The sequence below is a fragment of the Pseudophryne corroboree genome (assembly GCF_028390025.1).
Source record: "Pseudophryne corroboree isolate aPseCor3 chromosome 3 unlocalized genomic scaffold, aPseCor3.hap2 SUPER_3_unloc_59, whole genome shotgun sequence".
Lineage (NCBI taxonomy): Eukaryota > Metazoa > Chordata > Amphibia > Anura > Myobatrachidae > Pseudophryne > Pseudophryne corroboree.
In genome coordinates this window covers 357,173-382,911 of record NW_026967551.1, presented here as the reverse complement: position 1 = coordinate 382,911, position 25,739 = coordinate 357,173, and positions in this window count along the sequence as shown.

Below are 25,739 nucleotides of genomic sequence, written 5' to 3'. Positions count from 1 at the left end.
GGCGTAACCGGACGCTCCGTTGCGTAATGTACGCTGCGTGCGTCTGCTTTTGGATTGCGTACACAAGTCTTTTGTTAGGGACACGTGTACGCAAAACAAAGATCCACCGTAACACAATTTATACTTTTATCAATGTAGATGATCCCTGATCATCTGCCGCACCCCACTGGCTTTGCCTTATCTCCCAGGCAAACCTGTGTGTTTGTCTACACTTTTAACTATTTCCTCTATTCTTAAACTATGAAATAACAGCAAGTCTCTTTTAGCACTTTTCTATCAACTATAAAACTGGCAGACAGGATAGTGATATACGAAAATGAAAAAGAAATGCAGATATATATGTATGCGTGCGTGTGTACGCAAGACAGAAGAAAAAAAAATTACAGTTTTAAAAGACACTAGCGTTTTGTTCTTACCTCCGGTTCCCGGATTCCTTCAGCACTCGTTATCTAAGCGAAGCAGACGCTTATCCCGCCAGCACTACGAGACAACCTCCCGCCCTTTGCTGAGGGATAATGTCTGCTGATCTACCTAGTGCAGATATGTGAAGGACTGGACGGCCCCCAATTGATAAAGCTGAATTCCTTTATCGTATAAACCACCCTTTATGAGGTCTAAGAACACTGTACGCTGTTTACTTAAGAAGTACCGTAAGGGTACGCAAGTTGCGTAACGATCGCTCAGCCGTAGGCGAGACGCTCAAGCGTCACGTTCGCTCACGGCCCAGAGATCACAGACAAGCACGCTATTGGCTATGACTAACGTAATGATTCGCTATGGCGTAGCGGACGCTCGAGACCACGAGGAGATCACCAGCGGCGCAGACGCTCACAACGCTATACCTTGATATCTATACCTTTAACAATGAGATACACAGTATACCTTTATGTAGAGACAGTGTGTAAGTGCAACCTGGTGTAACCTGATTAACTACAAAGCTGCTTGAGCGTCACCGACGCTCTGTGAACACTTAACACTATGAGAAAATACACAGATACTTGTTTAGGGTCCAAAGCCTATTAAATGTATTATAACTAATATTCTTGCAAAAAGGAATCACAGTACAAATGATACACTACAGTATAACATAAACCAACTAACCAGATAACTATGCAGGAAATATAATACAATACAATACAATCTTATCAAGGGAAATCACGAGAGAAAGAGAAGAGATAGAGAGAGAGAGATAGAGATGAGAGAAATGGCTCACAGTAAGACAATATGATCACGGAGAAAAACTTACGCACAAGGGGGAACGATCGCATGCGCCTGGACATCCAGCACCCGATTTTCAGCAATGAGAACCGTTGAAGAGTGAGAGCTGGATGTGGTCGGCCTGCCTATTTATGCCCCACACACAATGCAATCTAATGGTCCCTACAATCTGATCGTCCATTGGACACAGGAATTCGGCTTCGCATTATAACAAAAGGTCATAGGGTGATTCATACAGGTGGGCTGTGACGATTTCCAACAGCTCAGGTGGGTGGGATACTGGGTTTCCCGCCGCATACCTGAGTAAGAGTAAATAATAGTATATGGACATAAACTTCTTATGTCCATAACTATTCGCACGAGCGATTAATACGCTCCAAACCAACACCGGAATATTGCTATTTAAATACTCTTCCGATGGGTACCAAACACTACTGTATGACTCCTGTTAGACCCTTCCTACAATACAAAGAGGGATTCCTCAGCTCAGGGACATTCTATATTAACCAAACTTTCAGAATCTATCAAGGGACCATGATCTATAAACTACGTTAATTGTGGAAATATGTAACGATTGGGTCGCACGCTACGACTACATACTTTTTACCGTAAATACGCATACCGATGCGAGCGGGTGCACGCATCAGCGGGTATGCGCCATCACGGGAAAGCGCACGCATGCGCAGCGCGGACCTGTGTGAGGTGCAAATATGGCAGTGTGCATAGAGATATTTTTCTGACTTTGACACCAGGTCAGTGTGAGTGATACTAGTGTATTACTGTATGCTGGACTGCAGTCACCGGGTCAGTGTGATACTAGTGTATTACTGTATGCTGGACTGCAGTCACCGGGTCAGTGTGAGTGATACTAGTGTATTACTGTATGCTGGACTGCAGTCACCAGGTCAGTGTGAGTGATACTAGTGTATTACTGTATGCTGGACTGCAGTCACCGGGTCAGTGTGATACTAGTGTATTACTGTATGCTGGACTGCAGTCACCGGGTCAGTGTGAGTGATACTAGTGTATTACTATATGCTGGACTGCAGTCACCGGGTCAGTGTGATACTAGTGTATTACTGTATGCTGGACTGCAGTCACCAGGTCAGTGTGATACTAGTGTATTACTGTATGCTGGACTGCAGTCACCGGGTCAGTGTGATACTAGTGTATTACTGTATGCTGGACTGCAATCACCAGGTCAGTGTGAGTGATACTAGTGTATTACTGTATGCTGGACTGCAGTCACCGGGTCAGTGTGATACTAGTGTATTACTGTATGCTGGACTGCAGTCACCAGGTCAGTGTGAGTGATACTAGTGTATTACTGTATGCTGGACTGCAGTCACCGGGTCAGTGTGAGTGATACTAGTGTATTACTGTATGCTGGACTGCAGTCACCGGGTCAGTGTGAGTGATACTAGTGTATTACTGTATGCTGGACTGCAGTCACCAGGTCAGTGTGAGTGATACTAGTGTATTACTGTATGCTGGACTGCAGTCACCAGGTCAGTGTGATACTAGTGTATTACTGTATGCTGGACTGCAGTCTCCGGGTCAGTGTGATACTAGTGTATTACTGTATGCTGGACTGCAGTCACCGGGTCAGTGTGAGTGATACTAGTGTATTACTGTATGCTGGACTGCAGTCACCTGGTCAGTGTGATACTAGTGTATTACTGTATGCTGGACTGCAGTCACCGGGTCAGTGTGATACTAGTGTATTACTGTATGCTGGACTGCAGTCACCGGGTCAGTGTGAGTGATACTAGTGTATTACTGTATGCTGGACTGCAGTCACCGGGTCAGTGTGATACTAGTGTATTACTGTATGCTGGACTGCAGTCACCGGGTCATTGTGATACTAGTGTATTACTGTATGCTGGACTGCAGTCACCGGGTCAGTGTGATACTAGTGTATTACTGTATGCTGGACTGCAGTCACCGGGTCAGTGTGATACTAGTGTATTACTGTATGCTGGACTGCAGTCACCGGGTCAGTGTGAGTGATACTAGTGTATTACTGTATGCTGGACTGCAGTCACCAGGTCAGTGTGATACTAGTGTATTACTGTATGCTGGACTGCAGTCACCGGGTCAGTGTGATACTAGTGTATTACTGTATGCTGGACTGCAGTCACCGGGTCAGTGTGAGTGATACTAGTGTATTACTGTATGCTGGACTGCAGTCACCTGGTCAGTGTGATACTAGTGTATTACTGTATGCTGGACTGCAGTCACCGGGTCAGTGTGATACTAATGTATTACTGTATGCTGGACTGCAGTCACCGGGTCAGTGTGAGTGATACTAGTGTATTACTGTATGCTGGACTGCAGTCACCAGGTCAGTGAGATACTAGTGTATTACTGTATGCTGGACTGCAGTCACCGGGTCAGTGTGAGTGATACTAGTGTATTACTGTATGCTGGACTGCAGTCACCGGGTCAGTGTGAGTGATACTAGTGTATTACTGTATGCTGGACTGCAGTCACCAGGTCAGTGTGAGTGATACTAGTGTATTACTGTATGCTGGACTGCAGTCACCGGGTCAGTGTGAGTGATACTAGTGTATTACTGTATGCTGGACTGCAGTCACCGGGTCAGTGTGATACTAGTGTATTATTGTATGCTGGACTGCAGTCACCAGGTCAGTGTGAGTGATACTAGTGTGTTACTGTATGCTGGACTGTAGTCACCGGGTCAGTGTGAGTGATACCAGTGTATTACTGTATGCTGGACTGCAGTCACCGGGTCAGTGTGAGTGATACTAGTGTGTTACTGTATGCTGGACTGCAGTCACCGGGTCAGTGTGAGTGATACTAGTGTATTACTGTATGCTGGACTGCAGTCACCGGGTCAGTGTGAGTGATACTAGTGTATTACTGTATGCTGGACTGCAGTCACCGGGTCAGTGTGATACTAGTGTATTACTGTATGCTGGACTGCAGTCACCGGGTCAGTGTGATACTAGTGTATTACTGTATGCTGGACCGCAGTCACCGGGTCAGTGTGATACTAGTGTATTACTGTATGCTGGACTGCAGTCACCAGGTCAGTGTGAGTGATACTAGTGTATTACTGTATGCTGACTGCAGTCACCGGGTCAGTGAGAGTGATACTAGTGTATTGCTGTATGCTGGACTGCAGTCACCGGGTCAGTGTGAGTGATACTAGTGTATTACTGTATGCTGGACTGTAGTCACCGGGTCAGTGTGATACTAGTGTATTACTGTATGCTGGACTGCAGTCACCGGGTCAGTGTGAGTGATACTAGTGTATTACTGTATGCTGGACTGCAGTCACCTGGTCAGTGTGATACTAGTGTATTACTGTATGCTGGACTGCAGTCACCGGGTCAGTGTGATACTAGTGTATTACTGTATGCTGGACTGCAGTCACCGGGTCAGTGTGAGTGATACTAGTGTATTACTGTATGCTGGACTGCAGTCACCTGGTCAGTGTGATACTAGTGTATTACTGTATGCTGGACTGCAGTCACCGGGTCAGTGTGAGTGATACTAGTGTATTACTGTATGCTGGACTGCAGTCACCAGGTCAGTGTGAGTGATACTAGTGTATTACTGTATGCTGGACTGCAGTCACCGGGTCAGTGTGAGTGATACTAGTGTATTACTGTATGCTGGACTGCAGTCACCAGGTCAGTGTGATACTAGTGTATTACTGTATGCTGGACTGCAGTCACTGGGTCAGTGTGATACTAGTGTATTACTGTATGCTGGACTGCAGACACCAGGTCAGTGTGATACTAGTGTATTACTGTATGCTGGACTGCAGTCACCGGGTCAGTGTGAGTGATACTAGTGTATTACTGTATGCTGGACTGCAGTCACCGGGTCAGTGTGAGTGATACTAGTGTATTACTGTATGCTGGACTGCAGTCACCAGGTCAGTGTGAGTGATACTAGTGTATTACTGTATGCTGGACTGCAGTCACCAGGTCAGTGTGAGTGATACTAGTGTATTACTGTATGCTGGACTGCAGTCACCAGGTCAGTGTGATACTAGTGTATTACTGTATGCTGGACTGCAGTCACCGGGTCAGTGTGAGTGATACTAGTGTATTACTGTATGCTGGACCGCAGTCACCGGATCAGTGTGAGTGATACTAATGTATTACTGTATGCTGGACTGCAGTCACCGGGTCAGTGTGAGTGATACTAGTGTATTACTGTATGCTGGACTGCAGTCACCGGGTCAGTGTGATACTAGTGTATTACTGTATGCTGGACTGCAGTCACCGGGTCAGTGTGAGTGATACTAGTGTATTACTATATGCTGGACTGCGGTCACCTGGTCAGTGTGATGGATATTAATACATGACTATATGCTGGACTGCGGTCTCCTGTGCAGGTCACTGGGTCACTGTGACCTGTATGTGGCCTCTGGTAGATGTAAGTAGAGTAGATTGTAAGATAACGATATAACGGGATCAGCCAGGAAAGCGGATAAGTCCATTATAGCCGGCACGCTATCTCAGTACAGCGTCAGCGCTGGACGGGGTAACAGGCAGATTCCTTCTCGTATCAGGAAACTCCTCATCCCCAGGTGCAACCAAAACTGAGGGCTCAAATACTAGGGTGTCTATAGTCCCCAAATAACCATGCGTAGCGGCAGAACCAGCGGTATAGCGCAGTGCTGGGAGGAGGGGTATATACAGGGAGAGGACAATATACTTCTCATCAGATGCTGTAATAAATAAGGTGTGTATCACGGTGCCACTATATAATCATAAGAAAAGTTACCACAAATGGCACCGTGTGTACACAGCTTGCGATACCGCTGCGCGCTCCCGTGGGGTCGGTATCGCACAAAACAATAAACTGTGCAGACAAGGAAATCTTCACTATGGGGGAAACTCAGACCTGATCGCAGCAGGAAATTTTTTAGCAGTTGGGCAAAACCATGTGCACTGCAGGGAGGGCAGATGTAACATGTGCAGAGAGACCTGGGTAACACCATGTGCAGTGCAGGGGGCAGATGTAAGATGTGCAAAGAGACTTGGGTAACACCATGCTGCACTGTAGGTGGGGCAGATGTAACATGTGCAGAGAGTTAGATTTGGGTGGCAGTATTTACCCTGCACAGAAACAATATAACCCACCAAAATCTAACTCTCTCTGCACATGTTACATCTGCCCCACCTACAGTGCAGCATGGTGTTACCCAGGTCTGTCTGCAGATGTTACATCTGCCCCCCCCCCCCGCATGGTGTTACCCAGGTCTCTCTGCACATGTTACATCTGCCCCCCTGCAGTGCACATGTTATATCTGCCCCCCCTGCATTACACATGAGGCCTAATTCAGACCTGATCGCTAGGGTGCGTTTTTTGGCATCCCTGCGATCAGGTAGTTGTCGCCTACAGGAAGAGGGGGAATTCGGTGTGCAGGAGAGGAGCGCAGTCTCTGCGCAGCCCAGGACTTACTCTTCCAGTACGATGATCGGGGCCGGTTAGGGTTAAACGCCTGGATCCTGCTGCATTTTCCCGGACACTCCTCTTCCTTGCAATCGCCCATGCGATCGCTTTTCTCGCACCATCCCGACGTTGCCTTGCGCTCCCCATCACTGCGATTCCGATGCACCTGCACATTGCGGTGTATACGCATGCGCAGAGCTGTATGAATACGCAGCCTAGAGATCACGTCTGACTTCCCCCCGATATTGTGTGAAATCTGGTCTAGTATAGTCAGCGTGGCAGCGTGCGTGCAGTCAGTCCGGGGAGTTCCAGGAAGTCACATGTCACAACTGGCCTGTAGCGTGTATGCGCCAATAGACAGGTGTGATCGGTAAAAGATGACAATGTACAATATAAGGGTCTATTCAATTCATGGCGATGTTTCCGCCAGTCGGAGTAACCGGCACTTTCACCGTTTTCGGTTGTATTTGCATTCGACCTATTCAATGAGAGGGCCATTTTCCGACTCACGGAAAAAACATTACGTGTGTCGGCGAATTCACCCCCGATACATGTACTTTGTTGAATTAGCGTGCGTTTGACAGGTTTTTGGCCCGTTTTCAACAATGCCGATTTGACTTTAAAAAAAGTCGGATCGGCATTGTGGAAAACGGGCTAAACCTGTCAAAAACGCCTACAAATTGAATAGTGCGTCGGCTCCTCTCCGTCGGAGAAGATCCGACACTAATTGAATAGACTCCAGGCGAGACACAAAATGGTACAAAACATAGAATCCCATAGTATACACATGTATACAGTCAGCGCCAGACAGCAGATACAACGGGATGTAGACATGTGACCGGCGCTTACACAAACTCCATAATATGGGCCAACAATATACATACAATGCACACAGGCACATATATATATATATATATATATACACACACACACACACACACACATACACACGGTGCGCCTACAGCTCCGAACACAGAGCACTGCACACATACAGTATATATATATATATATATATACATACATACACACACACATATATACATACACACGGTGCGCCTACAGCTCCGAACACAGAGCACTGCACACATACAGTATATATATATATATATATATATATATACATACATACACACACACATATATACACACACACACGGTGCGCCTATAGCTCCGAACACAGAGCACTGCACACATACAGTATATATATATATATATATACATACATACACACACATATATACATACACACGGTGCGCCTACAGCTCCGAACACAGAGCACTGCACACATACAGTATATATATATATATATATATGTATATATATACATACATACACACACACATATATACATACACACGGTGCGCCTACAGCTCCGAACACAGAGCACTGCACACATACAGTATATATATATATATATATACATACATACACACACATATATACATACACACGGTGCGCCTACAGCTCCGAACACAGAGCACTGCACACATACAGTATATATATATATATATATATATACATACATACACACACACATATATACATACACACGGTGCGCCTACAGTTCCGAGCACAGAGCACTGCACACATACAGTATATATATATATATACATACGTACATACACACACACATATATACATACACACGGTGCGCCTACAGCTCCGAACACAGAGCACTGCACACATACAGTATATATATATATATATACATACATACACACACACACACATGCATACGGTGCGCCTACAGCTCCGAACACAGAGCACTGCACACATACAGTATATATATATATACATACACACACACACACATACATACGGTGCGCCTACAGCTCCGAACACAGAGCACTGCACACATACAGTATATATATATACACTGCTCAAAAAAATAAAGGGAACACTAAAATAACACATCCTAGATCTGAATGAATTAAATATTCTTATTAAATACTTTGTTCTTTACATAGTTGAATGTGCTGACAACAAAATCACACAAATTATCATTGGAAATCACATATATTAACCCATGGAGGTCTGGATTTGGAGTCACCCTCAAAATGAAAGTGGAAAAACACACTACAGGCTGATCCAACTTTGATGTAATGTCCTTAAATCAAGTCAAAATGAGGCTCAGTAGTGTCTGTGGCCTCCACGTGCCTCTATGACCTCCCTACAACGCCTGGGCATGCTCCTGATGAGGTGGCGGATGGTCTCCTGAGGGATCTCCTCCCAGACCTGGACTAAAGCATCCGCCAACCCCTGGACAGTCTGTTGTGCGATGTGGCGTTGGTGGATGGAGCGAGACATGATGTCCCAGATGTGCTCAATTGGATTCAGGTCTGAGGAACGGGCGGGCCAGTCCATAGCATCAATGCCTTCGTCTTGCAGGAACTGCTGACACACTCCAGCCACATGAGGTCTAGCATTGTCTTGCATTAGGAGGAACCCAGGGCCAACCGCACCAGCATATGGTCTCACAAAGGGTCTGAGGATTTCATCTCGGTACCTAATGGCAGTCAGGCTACCTCTGGCGAGCACATGGAGGGCTGTGCGGCCCCCCCAAAGAAATGCCACCCCACACCATTACTGACCCACTGCCAAACCGGTCATGCTGGAGGATGTTGCAGGCAGCAGAACGTTCTCCTTGGTGTCTCCAGACTCGGTCACGTCTGTCACATGTGCTCAGTGACAACCTGCTTTCATCTGTGAAGAGCACAGGGCGCCAGTGGCGAAATTTGCTAATCTTGGTGTTCTCTGGCTAATGCCAAACGTCCTGCACGGTGTTGGGCTGTAAGCACAACCCCCACCTGTGGACGTCGGGCCCTCATACCACCCTCATGGAGTCTGTTTCTGATCGCTTGAGTAGACACATGCACATTTGTGGCTTGGTGGAGGTCATTTTGCAGGGCTCTGGCAGTGCTCCTCCTGTTCCTCCTTGCACAAAGGCGGAGGTAGCGGTCCTGCTGCTGGGTTGTTGCCCTCCTACGGCCTCCTCCAAGTCTCCTGATGTACTGGCCTGTCTCCTGGTAGCGCCTCCATGCTCTGGACACTACGCTGACAGACACAGCAAACCTTCTTGCCACAACTCGCATTGATGTGCCATCCTGGATGAGCTGCACTACCTGAGCCACTTGTGTGGGTTGTAGACTCCGTCTCATGCTACCACTAGAGTGAAAGCACCGCCAGCTTTCAAAAGTGACCAAAACATCAGCCAGAAAGCATAGGAGCTGAGAAGTGGTTTGTGGTCACCACCTGCAGAACAACTCCTTTATTGGGGGTGTCTTGCTAATTGCCTATAATTTCCACCAGTTGTCTAATCCATTTGCACAACAGCATGTGACATTGATTGTCAGTCAGTGTTGCTTCCTAAGTGGACAGTTTGATTTCACAGAAGTGTGATTGACTTGGAGTTACATTGTGTTGTTTAAGTGTTCCCTTTATTTTTTTGAGCAGTATATATAACCGGCACTGGACAAATAGGCCCCGCAGTCAGTGTCCAGGGTTGGATTGTAAATCCGGATATTTCCCATTCTCCATGTATAACCCTCACCCCCGCGCCCAGGGTCCTACACTGCTATTCCGGGGGGACCCTCAGAGAGCAGGTCAGGGGTCGGCCTCTCCCTCTCATACTACACGAGCAGCAGACACAGTGGTCCGGGGGACCCTCAGAGAGCAGGTCAGGGGTCACCTCTCCCTCTCATACTACACGAGGGGAGACAGTGGTCCGGGGGACCCTCAGAGAGCAGGTCAGGGGTCGGCCTCTCCCTCTTATACTACACGAGCAGCAGACACAGTGGTCCGGGGGACCCTCAGAGAGCAGGTCAGGGATCACCTCTCCCTCTCATACTACACGAGGGGAGACAGTGGTCCGGGGGACCCTCAGAGAGCAGGTCAGGGGTCACCTCTCCCTCTCATACTACACGAGGGGAGACAGTGATCCGGGGGACCCTCAGAGAGCAGGTCAGGGGTCGCCTCTCCCTCTCATACTACACGAGCAGCAGACACAGTGTTCCGGGGGACCCTCAGAGAGCAGGTCAGGGGTCACCTCTCATACTACACGAGGGGAGACAGTGGTCCGGGGGACTCTCAGAGAGCAGGTCAGGGGTCACCTCTCCCTCTTATACTACACAAGCAGCAGACACAGTGGTCTGGGGGACCCTCAGAGAGCGGGTCAGGGGTCGGCCTCTCCCTCTTATACTACACGAGCAGCAGACACAGAGGTCTGGGGGACCCCCAGAGAGCAGGTCAGGGGTCGCCTCTCCCTCTCATACTACACGAGCAGCAGACACAGTGGTCCGGGGGACCCCCAGAGAACAGGTCAGGGGTCGGCCTCTCCCTCTTATACTACACTAGCAGCAGACACAGTGGTCCGGGGGACCCTCAAAGGGCAGGTCAGGGGTCAGCCTCTCCCTCTCATACTACACGAGCAGCAGACACAGTGGTCCGGGGGACTCTCAGAGGGCAGGGCAGGGGTCAGCCTCTCCCTCTTATTCTACACAAGCAGCAGACACAGTGGTCCGGGGGACCCTCAGAGATCAGGTCAGGGGTCAGCCTCTCCCTTTTACACTACATGAGCAGCAGACACGGTGGTCAGGGGACCCTTAGAGAGCAGGTCAAGGGTCGGCCTCTCCCTCTTATAGTACACTAGCAGCAGACACAGTGGTCCGGGGGACTCTCAGAGGGCAGGTCAGGGGTCGTCCTCTCCCTCTTATAGTACACTAGCAGCAGACACAGTGGTCCGGGGGGACCCTCAGAGAGCAGGTCAGGGGTCGGCCTCTCCCTCTCATACTACACGAGCAGCAGACACGGTGGTTAGGGGACCATCAGAGAACAGGTCAGGGGTCACCTCTCCCTCTTATACTACACGAGCAGCAGATACAGTGGTCCGGGGGGACTCTCAGAGAGCAGGTCAGGGGTCACCTCTCCTTCTTATACTATGCGAGCTGCAGACACAGTGGTCCGGGGGACCCTCAGAGAGCAGGTCAGGGGTCGGCCTCTCCCTCTTATACTACATGAGCAGCAGACACAGTGGTCCGGGGGACCCTCAGAGATCAGGTCAGGGGTCGGCCTCTCCCTCTTATACTACATGAGCAGCAGACACAGTGGTCCGGGGGACCCTCAGAGGGCAGGTCAGGGGTCACCTCTACTTCTTATACTATGCAAGCAGCAGACACAGTGGTATGGGGGACCCTCAGAGAGCAGGTCAGGGGTCACCGCTACCTCTCATACTACCTGAGCAGCAGACACAGTGGTCTGGGGGACCCTCAGAGAGCAGGTCAGGGGTCACCTTTCCCTCTTATACTACACAAGCAGCAGACACAGTGGTCCGGGGGACTCTCAGAGGGCAGGTCAGGAGTCGGCCTCTCCCTCTCATACTACACGAGCAGCAGACACAGTGGTCCGGGGGACTCTCAGAGGGCAGGTTAGGGGTCGGCCTCTCCCTCTCATACTACACGAGCAGCAGACACAGTGGTCCGTGGGACTCTCAGAGGGCAGGTTAGGGGTCGGCCTCTCCCTCTCATACTACACGAGCAGCAGACACAGTGGTCCGGGGGACTCTCAGAGATCAGGTCAGGGGTCGGCCTCTCCCTCCTATACTACACGAGCAGCAGACACAGTGGTCCGGGGGACTCTCAGAGGGCAGGTCAGGGGTCGGCCTCTCCCTCTCATACTACACGAGCAGCAGACACAGTGGTCCGGGGGACTCTCAGAGAGCAGGTCAGGGGTCACCTCTCCCTCTCATACTACACGATGAGACACAGTGGTCTGGGGGACCCTCAGAGATCAGGTCAGGGGTCAGCCTCTCCCTTTTATACTACACGAGCAGCAGACACGGTGGTTTGGGGACCCTCAGAGAGCAGGTCAGGGGTCGCTTCTCATCTTATACTACACGATGAGACACAGTGGTCCGGGGGACCCTCAGAGATCAGGGCAGGGGTCAGCCTCTCCCCTTTACACTACATGAGCAGCAGACACGGTGGTCAGGGGACCCTCAGAGAGCAGGTCAAGGGTCGTCCTCTCCCTCTTTTAGTACACTAGCAGCAGAGACAGTGGTCCGGGGGACCCTCAGAGAGCAGGTCAGGGGTCGCCTCTCCCTCTTATACTACACGAGCAGCAGACACAGTGGTCCGGGGGACTCTCAGAGTGCAGGTCAGGGGTCGGCCTCTCCCTCTTATAGTACACTAGCAGCAGACACAGTGGTCCGGGGGGACCCTCAGAGAGCAGGACAGGGGTCGCCTCTCCCTCTCATACTACACGAGCAGCAGACACGGTGGTCGGGGGACCCTCAGAGAGCAGGTCAGGGGTCACCTCTCCCTCTTATACTAAACGAGCAGCAGACACAGTGGTCCGGGGGGACCCTCAGAGAGCAGGTCAGGGGTCACCTCTCCTTCTTATACTACGCGAGCAGCAGACACAGTGGTCCGGGGGACCCTCAGAGAACAGGTCAGGGGTCGGCTTCTCCCTCTTATACTACACGAGCAGCAGACACAGTGGTCCGGTGGACCCTCAGAGATCAGGTCAGGGGTCACCTCTCCCTCTCATACTACACAAGCAGCAGACACAGTGGTCCGGGGGACCCTCAGAGAGCAGGTTAGGGGTCGGCCTCTCTCTCTTATACTACATGAGCAGCAGACACAGTGGTCCGGGGGATCCTCAGAGATCAGGTCAGGGGTCGCGTCTCCCTCTTATACTACACGAGCAGCAGACACAGTGGTCCGGGGGACCCTCAGAGGGCAGGTCAGGGGTCACCTCTCCTTCTTATACTACGCAAGCAGCAGACACAGTGGTACGTGGGACCCTCAGAGAGCAGGTCAGGGGTCACCTCTCCCTCTCATACTACCTGAGCAGCAGACACAGTGGTCCGGGGGACCCTCAGAGAGCAGGTCAGGGGTCACCTCTCCCTCTCATACTACACAAGCAGCAGACACAGTGGTCCAGGGGACCCTCAGAGGGCAGGTCAAGGGTCGGCCTCTCCCTCTTATAGTACACGAGCAGCAGACACAGTGGTCCGGGGGACTTTCAGAGATCAGGTCAGGGGTCAGCCTCTCCCTTTTATACTACACGAGCAGCAGACACAGTAGTCCGGGGGACCCTCAGAGGGCAGGTCAGTGGTCACCTCTCATTCTTATACTACGCAAGCAGCAGACACAGTGGTCCGGGGGACTCTCAGAGGGCAGGTCAGGGGTCGGCCTCTCCCTCTCATACTACACGAGCAGCAGACACAGTGGTCCGGGGGACTCTCAGAGAGCAGGTCAGGGGTCGGCCTCTCCCTCCTATACTACACGAGCAGCAGACACAGTGGTCCGGGGGACTCTCAGAGGGCAGGTCAGGGGTCGTCCTCTCCCTCTTATAGTACACTAGCAGCAGACACAGTGGTCCAGGGGACCCTCAGAGAGCAGGTCAGGGGTCGCCTCTCCCTCTCATACTACACGAGCAGCAGACACGGTGGTTAGGGGACCATCAGAGAACAGGTCAGGGGTCACCTCTCCCTCTTATACTACACGAGCAGCAGATACAGTGGTCCGGGGGGACTCTCAGAGAGCAGGTCAGGGGTCACCTCTCCTTCTTATACTATGCGAGCTGCAGACACAGTGGTCCGGGGGACCCTCAGAGAGCAGGTCAGGGGTCGGCCTCTCCCTCTTATACTACATGAGCAGCAGACACAGTGGTCCGGGGGACCCTCAGAGATCAGGTCAGGGGTCGGCCTCTCCCTCTTATACTACACGAGCAGCAGACACAGTGGTCCGGGGGACCCTCAGAGGGCAGGTCAGGGGTCACCTCTACTTCTTATACTATGCAAGCAGCAGACACAGTGGTATGGGGGACCCTCAGAGAGCAGGTCAGGGGTCACCGCTACCTCTCATACTACCTGAGCAGCAGACACAGTGGTCTGGGGGACCCTCAGAGAGCAGGTCAGGGGTCACCTTTCCCTCTTATACTACACAAGCAGCAGACACAGTGGTCCGGGGGACTCTCAGAGGGCAGGTCAGGAGTCGGCCTCTCCCTCTCATACTACACGAGCAGCAGACACAGTGGTCCGGGGGACTCTCAGAGGGCAGGTCAGGGGTCGGCCTCTCCCTCTCATACTACACGAGCAGCAGACACAGTGGTCCGTGGGACTCTCAGAGGGCAGGTTAGGGGTCGGCCTCTCCCTCTCATACTACACGAGCAGCAGACACAGTGGTCCGGGGGACTCTCAGAGGGCAGGTCAGGGGTCGGCCTCTCCCTCTCATACTACACGAGCAGCAGACACAGTGGTCCGTGGGACTCTCAGAGGGCAGGTTAGGGGTCGGCCTCTCCCTCTCATACTACATGAGCGGCAGACACAGTGGTCCGGGGGAGTCTCAGAGAGCAGGTCAGGGGTCACCTCTCCCTCTCATACTACACGATGAGACACAGTGGTCTGGGGGACCCTCAGAGATCAGGTCAGGGGTCAGCCTCTCCCTTTTATACTACACGAGCAGCAGACACGGTGGTTGGGGGACCCTCAGAGAGCAGGTCAGGGGTCGCTTCTCCCTCTTATACTGCACGATGAGACACAGTGGTCCGGGGAACCCTCAGAGATCAGGGCAGGGGTCAGCCTCTCCCTTTTATACTACACGAGCAGCAGACACGGTGGTTGGGGGACCCTCAGAGAGCAGGTCAGGGGTCGCTTCTCCCTCTTATACTACACGATGAGACACAGTGGTCCGGGGAACCCTCAGAGATCAGGTCAGGGGTCAGCCTCTCCCTTTTATACTACACGAGCAGCAGACACGGTGGTTGGGGGACCCTCAGAGAGCAGGTCAGGGGTCGCTTCTCCCTCTTATACTACACGATGAGACACAGTGGTCCGGGGAACCCTCAGAGATCAGGGCAGGGGTCAGCCTCTCCCCTTTACACAACATGAGCAGCAGACACGGTGGTCAGGGGACCCTCAGAGAGCAGGTCAAGGGTCGCCTCTCCCTCTTATACTACACGAGCAGCAGACACAGTGGTCCGGGGGACTCTCAGAGTGCAGGTCAGGGGTCGGCCTCTCCCTCTTATAGTATACTAGCAGCAGACACAGTGGTCCGGGGGGACCCTCAGAGAGCAGGACAGGGGTCGCCTCACCCTCTCATACTATACGAGCAGCAGACACGGTGGTCGGGGGACCCTCAGAGAGCAGGTCAGGGGTCACCTCTCCCTCTTATACTAAACGAGCAGCAGACACAGTGGTCCGGGGGGACCCTCAGAGAGCAGGTCAGGGGTCACCTCTCCTTCTTATACTACGCGAGCAGCAGACACAGTGGTCCGGGGGACCCTCAGAGAACAGGTCAGGGGTCGGCCTCTCCCTCTTATACTACACGAGCAGCAGACACAGTGGTCCGGTGGACCCTCAGAGATCAGGTCAGGGGTCACCTCTCCCTCTCATACTACACAAGCAGCAGACACAGTGGTCCGGGGGACCCTCAGAGAGCAGGTTAGGGGTCGGCCTCTCTCTCTTATACTACATGAGCAGCAGACACAGTGGTCCGGGGGATCCTCAGAGATCAGGTCAGGGGTCGCGTCTCCCTCTTATACTACACGAGCAGCAGACACAGTGGTCCGGGGGACCCTCAGAGGGCAGGTCAGGGGTCACCTCTCCTTCTTATACTACGCAAGCAGCAGACACAGTGGTCCAGGGGGACCCTCAGAGGGCAGGTCAAGGGTCGGCCTCTCCCTCTTATAGTACACGAGCAGCAGACACAGTGGTCCGGGGGACTTTCAGAGATCAGGTCAGGGGTCAGCCTCTCCCTTTTATACTACACGAGCAGCAGACACAGTGGTCCAGGGGACCCTCAGAGAGCAGGTCAGGGGTCGGCCTCTCCCTCTTATACTGCACGAGCAGCAGACACAGTAGTCCGGGGGACCCTCAGAGGGCAGGTCAGTGGTCACCTCTCATTCTTATACTACGCAAGCAGCAGACACAGTGGTCCGGGGGACTCTCAGAGGGCAGGTCAGGGGTCACCTTTCCCTCTTATACTACACAAGCAGCAGACACAGTGGTCCGAGGGACTCTCAGAGGGCAGGTCAGGAGTCGGCCTCTCCCTCTCATACTACCTGAGCAGCAGACACAGTGGTCTGGGGGACCCTCAGAGAGCAGGTCAGGGGTCACCTTTCCCTCTTATACTACACAAGCAGCAGACACAGTGGTCTGGGGGACCCTCAGAGAGCAGGTCAGGGGTCACCTCTCCTTCTTATACTACGCGAGCAGCAGACACAGTGGTCCGGGGGACCCTCAGAGAACAGGTCAGGGGTCGGCCTCTCCCTCTTATACTACACGAGCAGCAGACACAGTGGTCCGGTGGACCCTCAGAGATCAGGTCAGGGGTCACCTCTCCCTCTCATACTACACAAGCAGCAGACACAGTGGTCCGGGGGACCCTCAGAGAGCAGGTTAGGGGTCGGCCTCTCTCTCTTATACTACATGAGCAGCAGACACAGTGGTCCGGGGGATCCTCAGAGATCAGGTCAGGGGTCGCGTCTCCCTCTTATACTACACGAGCAGCAGACACAGTGGTCCGGGGGACCCTCAGAGGGCAGGTCAGGGGTCACCTCTCCTTCTTATACTACGCAAGCAGCAGACACAGTGGTCCGGGGGACTTTCAGAGATCAGGTCAGGGGTCAGCCTCTTCCTTTTATACTACACGAGCAGCAGACACAGTGGTCCGGGGGACCCTCAGAGAGCAGGTCAGGGGTAGGCCTCTCCCTCTTATACTGCACGAGCAGCAGACACAGTAGTCCGGGGGACCCTCAGAGGGCAGGTCAGGGGTCACCTCTCCCTCTCATACTACATGAGCAGCAGACACAGTGGTCCGGGGGACCCTCAGAGAGCAGGTCAGGGGTCAGCCTTTCCCTTTTATACTACACGAGCAGCAGACACAGTGGTCCAGGGGACCCTCAGAGAGCAGGTCAGGGGTCGGCCTCTCCCTCTTATAGTACACTAGCAGCAGACACAGTGGTCCGGGGGACCCTCAGAGAGCAGGTCAGGGGTCGCCTCTCCCTCTTATACTACACGAGCAGCAGACACAGTGGTCCGGGGGACTCTCAGAGGGCAGGTCAGGGGTCGGCCTCTCCCTCTCATACTGCACGAGCAGCAGATACTTTGGTCCGGGGGACTCTCAGAGAGCAGGTCAGGGGTCACCTCTCCCTCTCATACTACACGATGAGACACAGTGGTCTGGGGGACCCTCAGAGAGCAGGTCAGGGGTCGCCTCTCCCTCTCATACTACATGAGCAGCAGACACAGTGGTCCGGGGGACCCTCAGAGAGCAGGTCAGGGGTCAGCCTTTCCCTTTTATACTACACGAGCAGCAGACACAGTGGTCCAGGGGACCCTCAGAGAGCAGGTCAGGGGTCGGCCTCTCCCTCTTATAGTACACTAGCAGCAGACACAGTGGTCCGGGGGACCCTCAGAGAGCAGGTCAGGGGTCGCCTCTCCCTCTTATACTACACGAGCAGCAGACACAGTGGTCCGGGGGACTCTCAGAGGGCAGGTCAGGGGTCGGCCTCTCCCTCTCATACTGCACGAGCAGCAGATACTTTGGTCCGGGGGACTCTCAGAGAGCAGGTCAGGGGTCACCTCTCCCTCTCATACTACACGATGAGACACAGTGGTCTGGGGGACCCTCAGAGAGCAGGTCAGGGGTCACCTCTCCCTTTTATACTATACGAGCAGCAGATACAGTGGTCCAGGGGACCCTCAGAGAGCAGGTCAGGGGTCGCCTCTCCCTTCTACACTACATGAGCAGCAGACACGGTGGTCAGGGGGGACCCTCAGAGAGCAGGTCAGGAGTCGGCCTCTCCCTCTCATACTACACGAGCAGCAGACACAGTGGTCCGGGGGACTCTCAGAGGGCAGGTCAGGGGTCGGCCTCTCCCTCTCATACTACACGAGCAGCAGACACAGTGGTCCGGGGGACTCTCAGAGAGCAGGTCAGGGGTCACCTCTCCCTCTCATACTACACGATGAGACACAGTGGTCTGGGGGACCCTCAGAGATCAGGTCAGGGGTCAGCCTCTCCCTTTTATACTACACGAGCAGCAGACACGGTGGTTGGGGGACCCTCAGAGAGCAGGTCAGGGGTCGCTTCTCCCTCTTATACTACACGATGAGACACAGTGGTCCGGGGGACCCTCAGAGATCAGGGCAGGGGTCAGCCTCTCCCCTTTACACTACATGAGCAGCAGACACGGTGGTCAGGGGACCCTCAGAGAGCAGGTCAAGGGTCGTCCTCTCCCTCTTTTAGTACACTAGCAGCAGAGACAGTGGTCCGGGGGACCCTCAGAGAGCAGGTCAGGGGTCGCCTCTCCCTCTTATACTACACGAGCAGCAGACACAGTGGTCCGGGGGACTCTCAGAGTGCAGGTCAGGGGTCGGCCTCTCCCTCTTATAGTACACTAGCAGCAGACACAGTGGTCCGGGGGGACCCTCAGAGAGCAGGTCAGGGGTCACCTCTCCTTCTTATACTACGCGAGCAGCAGACACAGTGGTCCGGGGGACCCTCAGAGAACAGGTCAGGGGTCGGCCTCTCCCTCTTATACTACACGAGCAGCAGACACAGTGGTCCGGTGGACCCTCAGAGATCAGGTCAGGGGTCACCTCTCCCTCTCATACTACACAAGCAGCAGACACAGTGGTCCGGGGGACCCTCAGAGAGCAGGTTAGGGGTCGGCCTCTCTCTCTTATACTACATGAGCAGCAGACACAGTGGTCCGGGGGATCCTCAGAGATCAGGTCAGGGGTCGCGTCTCCCTCTTATACTACACGAGCAGCAGACACAGTGGTCCGGGGGACCCTCAGAGGGCAGGTCAGGGGTCACCTCTCCTTCTTATACTACGCAAGCAGCAGACACAGTGGTACGTGGGACCCTCAGAGAGCAGGTCAGGGGTCACCTCTCCCTCTTATACTACACAAGCAGCAGACACAGTGGTCCGGGGGACTTTCAGAGATCAGGTCAGGGGTCAGCCTCTTCCTTTTATACTACACGAGCAGCAGACACAGTGGTCCGGGGGACCCTCAGAGAGCAGGTCAGGGGTCGGCCTCTCCCTCTTATACTGCACGAGCAGCAGACACAGTAGTCCGGGGGACCCTCAGAGGGCAGGTCAGGGGTCACCTCTCCCTCTCATACTACATGAGCAGCAGACACAGTGGTCCGGGGGACCCTCAGAGAGCAGGTCAGGGGTCAGCCTTTCCCTTTTATACTACACGAGCAGCAGACACAGTGGTCCAGGGGACCCTCAGAGAGCAGGTCAGGGGTCGGCCTCTCCCTCTTATAGTACACTAGCAGCAGACACAGTGGTCCGGGGGACCCTCAGAGAGCAGGTCAGGGGTCGCCTCTCCCTCTTATACTACACGAGCAGCAGACACAGTGGTCCGGGGGACTCTCAGAGGGCAGGTCAGGGGTCGGCCTCTCCCTCTCATACTGCACGAACAGCAGATACTTTGGTCCGGGGGATTCTCAGAGAGCAGGTCAGGGGTCACCTCTCCCTCTCATACTACACGATGAGACACAGTGGTCTGGGGGACCCTCAGAGAGCAGGTCAGGGGTCGCCTCTCCCTCTCATACTACATGAGCAGCAGACACAGTGGTCCGGGGGACCCTCAGAGAGCAGGTCAGGGGTCAGCCTTTCCCTTTTTTACTACACGAGCAGCAGACACAGTGGTCCAGGGGACCCTCAGAGAGCAGGTCAGGGGTCGGCCTCTCCCTCTTATAGTACACTAGCAGCAGACACAGTGGTCCGGGGGACCCTCAGAGAGCAGGTCAGGGGTCGCCTCTCCCTCTTATACTACACGAGCAGCAGACACAGTGGTCCGGGGGACTCTCAGAGGGCAGGTCAGGGGTCGGCCTCTCCCTCTCATACTACACGAGCAGCAGACACAGTGGTCCGGGGGACTCTCAGAGAGCAGGTCAGGGGTCACCTCTCCCTCTTATACTACACGAGCAGAAGACACAGTGGTCCAGGGGACTCTCAGAGGGCAGGTCAGGGGTCGGCCTCTCCCTCTCATACTGCACGAGCAGCAGATACTTTGGTCCGGGGGACTCTCAGAGAGCAGGTCAGGGGTCACCTCTCCCTCTCATACTACACGATGAGACACAGTGGTCTAGGGGACCCTCAGAGAGCAGGTCAGGGGTCACCTCTCCCTTTTATACTATACGAGCAGCAGATACAGTGGTCCGGGGGACCCTCAGAGAGCAGGTCAGGGGTCGGCCTCTCCATCTTATACTACATGAGCAGCAGACACAGTTGTCCGGGGGACCCTCAGAGATCAGGTCAGGGGTCGGCCTCTCCCTCTTATACTACACGAGCAGCAGACACAGTGGTCCGGGGGACCCTCAGAGGGCAGGTCAGGGGTCACCTCTCCTTCTTATACTATGCAAGCAGCAGACACAGTGGTATGGGGGACCCTCAGAGAGCAGGTCAGGGTTCACCTCTCCCTCTCATACTACCTGAGCAGCAGACACAGTGGTCTGGGGGACCCTCAGAGAGCAGGTCAGGGGTCACCTTTCCCTCTTATACTACACAAGCAGCAGACACAGTGGTCCGGGGGACCCTCAGAGAGCAGGTCAGGGGTCGCCTCTCCCTCTTATACTACACGAGCAGCAGACACAGTGGTCCGGGGGACCCTCAGAGAGCAGGTCAGGGGTCGCCTCTCCCTCTTATACTACACGAGCAGCAGACACAGTGGTCCGGGGGACTCTCAGAGGGCAGGTCAGGGGTCGGCCTCTCCCTCTCATACTACACGAGCAGCAGACACAGTGGTCCGGGGGACTCTCAGAGAGCAGGTCAGGGGTCACCTCTCCCTCTCATACTACACTATGAGACACAGTGGTCTGGGGGACCCTCAGAGATCAGGTCAGGGGTCAGCCTCTCCCTTTTATACTACACGAGCAGCAGACACGGTGGTTGGGGGACCCTCAGAGAGCAGGTCAGGGGTCGCTTCTCCCTCTTATACTACACGATGAGACACAGTGGTCCGGGGGACCCTCAGAGATCAGGTCAGAGGTCAGCCTCTCCCTTCTACACTACATGAGCAGCAGACACGGTGGTCAGGGGACCCTCAGAGAGCAGGTCAAGGGTCGTCCTCTCCCTCTTTTAGTACACTAGCAGCAGAGACAGTGGTCCGGGGGACCCTCAGAGAGCAGGTCAGGGGTCGCCTCTCCCTCTTATACTACACGAGCAGCAGACACAGTGGTCCGGGGGACTCTCATAGGGAAGGTCAGGGATCGGCCTCTCCATCTTATAGTACACTAGCAGCAGACACAGTGGTCCGGGGGGACCCTCAGAGAGCAGGTCAGGGGTCGCCTCTCCCTCTCATACTACACGAGCAGCAGACACGGTGGTCGGGGGACCCTCAGAGAGCAGGTCAGGGGTCACCTCTCTCTCTTATACTACACGAGCAGCAGACACAGTCGTCCTGGGGGACCCTCAGAGAGCAGGTCAGGCGTCACCTCTCCTTCTTATACTACGCGAGCAGCAGACACAGTGGTCCGGGGGACCCTCAGAGAACAGGTCAGGGGTCGGCCTCTCCCTCTTATACTACACGAGCAGCAGACACAGTGGTCCGGTGGACCCTCAGAGATCAGGTCAGGGGTCACCTCTCCCTCTCATACTACACAAGCAGCAGACACAGTGGTCCGGGGGACCCTCAGAGAGCAGGTCTGGGGTCACCTCTCCTTATACTACGCAAGCAGAAGACACAGTGGTCCGGGGGACTCTCAGAGGGCAGGTCAGGGGTCGGCCTCTCCCTCTCATACTACATAAGCGGCAGACACAGTGGTCCGGGGGACTCTCAGAGAGCAGGTCAGGGGTCACCTCTCCCTCTCATACTACACGATGAGATACAGTGGTCTGGGGGACCCTCAGAGATCAGGTCAGGGGTCAGCCTCTCCCTTTTATACTACATGAGCAGCAGACACAGTGGTCCAGGGGACCCTCAGAGAGCAGGTCAGGGGATGGCCTCTCCCTCTTATAGTACACGAGCAGCAGACACGGTGGTCGGGGGATCCTCAGAGAGCAGGTCAGGGGTCGCGTCTCCTTATACTACACGAGCAGCAGACACAGTGGTCCGGGGGACCCTCAGAGAGCAGGTCAGGGGTCGGCCTCTCACTCTTATACTACACGAGCAGCAGACACGGTGGTCGGGGGACCCTCAGAGAGCAGGTCAGGGGTCGGCCTCTCCCTCTTATACTACACGAGTAGCAGACACGGTGGTCGGGGGACCCTCAGAGAGCAGGTCAGGGGTCGCCTCTCCCTCTCATACTACACGAGCAGAAGACACAGTGGTCCGGGGGACTCTCAGAGAGCAGGTCAGGGGTCACCTCTCCCTTTCATACTACACGAGTAGCAGACACGGTGGTCGGGGGACCCTCAGAGAGCAGGTCAGGGGTCGGCCTCTCCCTCTTATACTACACGAGTAGCAGACACGGTGGTCGGGGGACCCTCAGAGAGCAGGTCAGGGGTCGGCCTCTCCCTCTTATACTACACGAGCAGCAGACACAGTGGTCCGGGGGACCCTCAGAGAGCATGTCAGTGGTCACCTCTCCCTCTTATACTACACAAGCAGCAGACACAGTGGTCCAGGGAGACCCTCAGAGGGCAGGTCAGGGGTCGGCCTCTCCCTCTTATAGTACACTAGCAGCAGACACAGTGGTCCGGGGGACCCTCAGAGAGCAGGTCAGGGGTCGCCTCTCCCTCTCATACTACACGAGCAGAAGACACAGTGGTCCGGGGGACTCTCAGAGGGCAGGTCAGGGGTCGGCCTCTCCCTCTCATACTACATGAGTGGCAGACACAGTGGTCCGGGGGACTCTCAGAGAGCAGGTCAGGGGTCACCTCTCCCTCTCATACTACACGATGAGACACAGTGGTCCGGGGGACCCTCAGAGATCAGGTCAGGGGTCAGCCTCTACCTTTTATACTACATGAGCAGCAGACACAGTGGTCCAGGGGACCCTCAGAGAGCAGGTCAGGGGTCGCCTCTCCCTCTTATACTACACGAGCAGCAGACACGGTGGTCGGGGGACCCTCAGAGAGCAGGTCAGGGGTCGGCCTCTCCCTCTTATACTATACGAGTAGCAGACACGGTGGTCGGGGGACCCTCAGAGAGCAGGTCAGGGGTCGGCCTCTCCCTCTTATACTACACGAGTAGCAGACACAGTGGTCGGGGGACCCTCAGAGAGCAGGTCAGGGGTCGCCTCTCCCTCTCATACTACACGATCAGCAGACACAGTGGTCCGGGGGACCCTCAGAGAGCAGGTCAGGGGTCGCCTCTCCCTCTTATACTACACGATCAGCAGGCATGGTGGTCGGGAGACCCTCAGAGGGCAGGTCAGTGGTCACCTCTCCTTCTTATACTACATGAGCAGCAGACACAGTGGTCCGGGGGACTCTCAGAGAGCAGGTCAGGGGTCGGCCTCTACCTCTTATACTACACGAGCAGCAGACACGGTGGTCGGGGGACCCTGAGAGAGCAGGTCAGGGGTCAACTCTCCCTCTTATACTACACGAGCAGCAGATACAGTGGTCCAGGGGGACCCTCAGAGAGCAGGTCAGGGGTCAGCCTCTCCCTCTTATACTACATGAGCAGTAGATACAGTGGTCTGGGGGGACCCTCAGAGAGCAGGTCAGGGGTAACCTCTCCCTCTTATACTACACGAGCAGCAGATACAGTGGTCCAGGGGGACCCTCATAGTTCAGGTCAGGGGTCAGCCTCTCCCTTTTATACTACACGAGCAGCAGACACAGTGGTCCGGGGGACTCTCACAGAGTAGGTCAGGGGTCGGCCTCTACCTCTCATACTACACGAGCAGCAGACACAGTGGTCCGGGGGACCCTCAGAGGGCAGGTCAGGGGTCACCTCTCCTTCTTATACTACACGAGCAGCAGACACAGTGGTCCGGGGGACACTCAGTGAGCTGGTCAGGGGTCACCTCTCCCTCTCATACTACATGAGCAACAGACACAGTGGTCCGGGGGACCCTCAGAGAGCAGGTCAGGGGTCACCTCTCCCTCTCATACTACACGAGCAGCAGACACAGTGGTCCGGGGGACCCTCAGAGAGCAGGTCAGGGGTCACCTCTCCCTCTTATACTACACAAGCAGCAGATACAGTGGTCCAGGGAGACCCTCAGAGGGCAGGTCAGGGGTCGGCCTCTCCCTCTTATTGTACACTAGCAGCAGACACAGTGGTCCGGGGGACCCTCAGAGGGCAGGTCAGGGGTCGCCTCTCCCTCTTATACTACACGAGCAGAAGACACAGTGGTCCAGGGGACTCTCAGAGGGCAGGTCAGGGGTCGGCCTCTCCCTCTCATACTACATGAGCGGCAGACACAGTGGTCCGGGGGACTCTCATAGAGCAGGTCAGGGGTCACCTCTCCCTCTCATACTACACGATGAGACACAGTGGTCTGGGGGACCCTCAGAGATCAGGTCAGGGGTCAGTCTCTCCCTTTTATACTACATGAGCAGCAGACACAGTGGTCCAGGGGACCCTCAGAGAGCAGGTCAGGGGTCACCTCTCCCTCTTATACTACACGAGCAGCAGACACGGTGGTCGGGGGACCCTCAGAGAGCAGGTCAGGGGTCGCGTCTCCTTATACTACACGAGCAGCAGACACAGTGATCCGGGGGACCCTCAGAGAGCAGGTCAGGGGTCGGCCTCTCACTCTTATACTACACGAGCAGCAGACACGGTGGTCGGGGGACCCTCAGAGAGCAGGTCAGGGGTCGGCCTCTCCCTCTTATACTACACGAGTAGCAGACACGGTGGTCGGGGGACCCTCAGAGAGCAGGTCAGGGGTCGCCTCTCCCTCTTATACTACACGAGCAGCAGACACAGTGGTCCGGGGGACTCTCAGAGGGCAGGTCAGGGGTCGGCCTCTCCCTCTTATAGTACACTAGCAGCAGACACAGTGGTCCGGGGGGACCCTCAGAGAGCAGGTCAGGGGTCACCTCTCCCTCTCATACTACATGATCAGCAGACACAGTGGTCCGGGGGACCCTCAGAGAGCAGGTCAGGGGTCGCTTCTCCCTCTTAAACTAAACGAGCAGCAGGCACGGTGGTCGGGAGACCCTCAGAA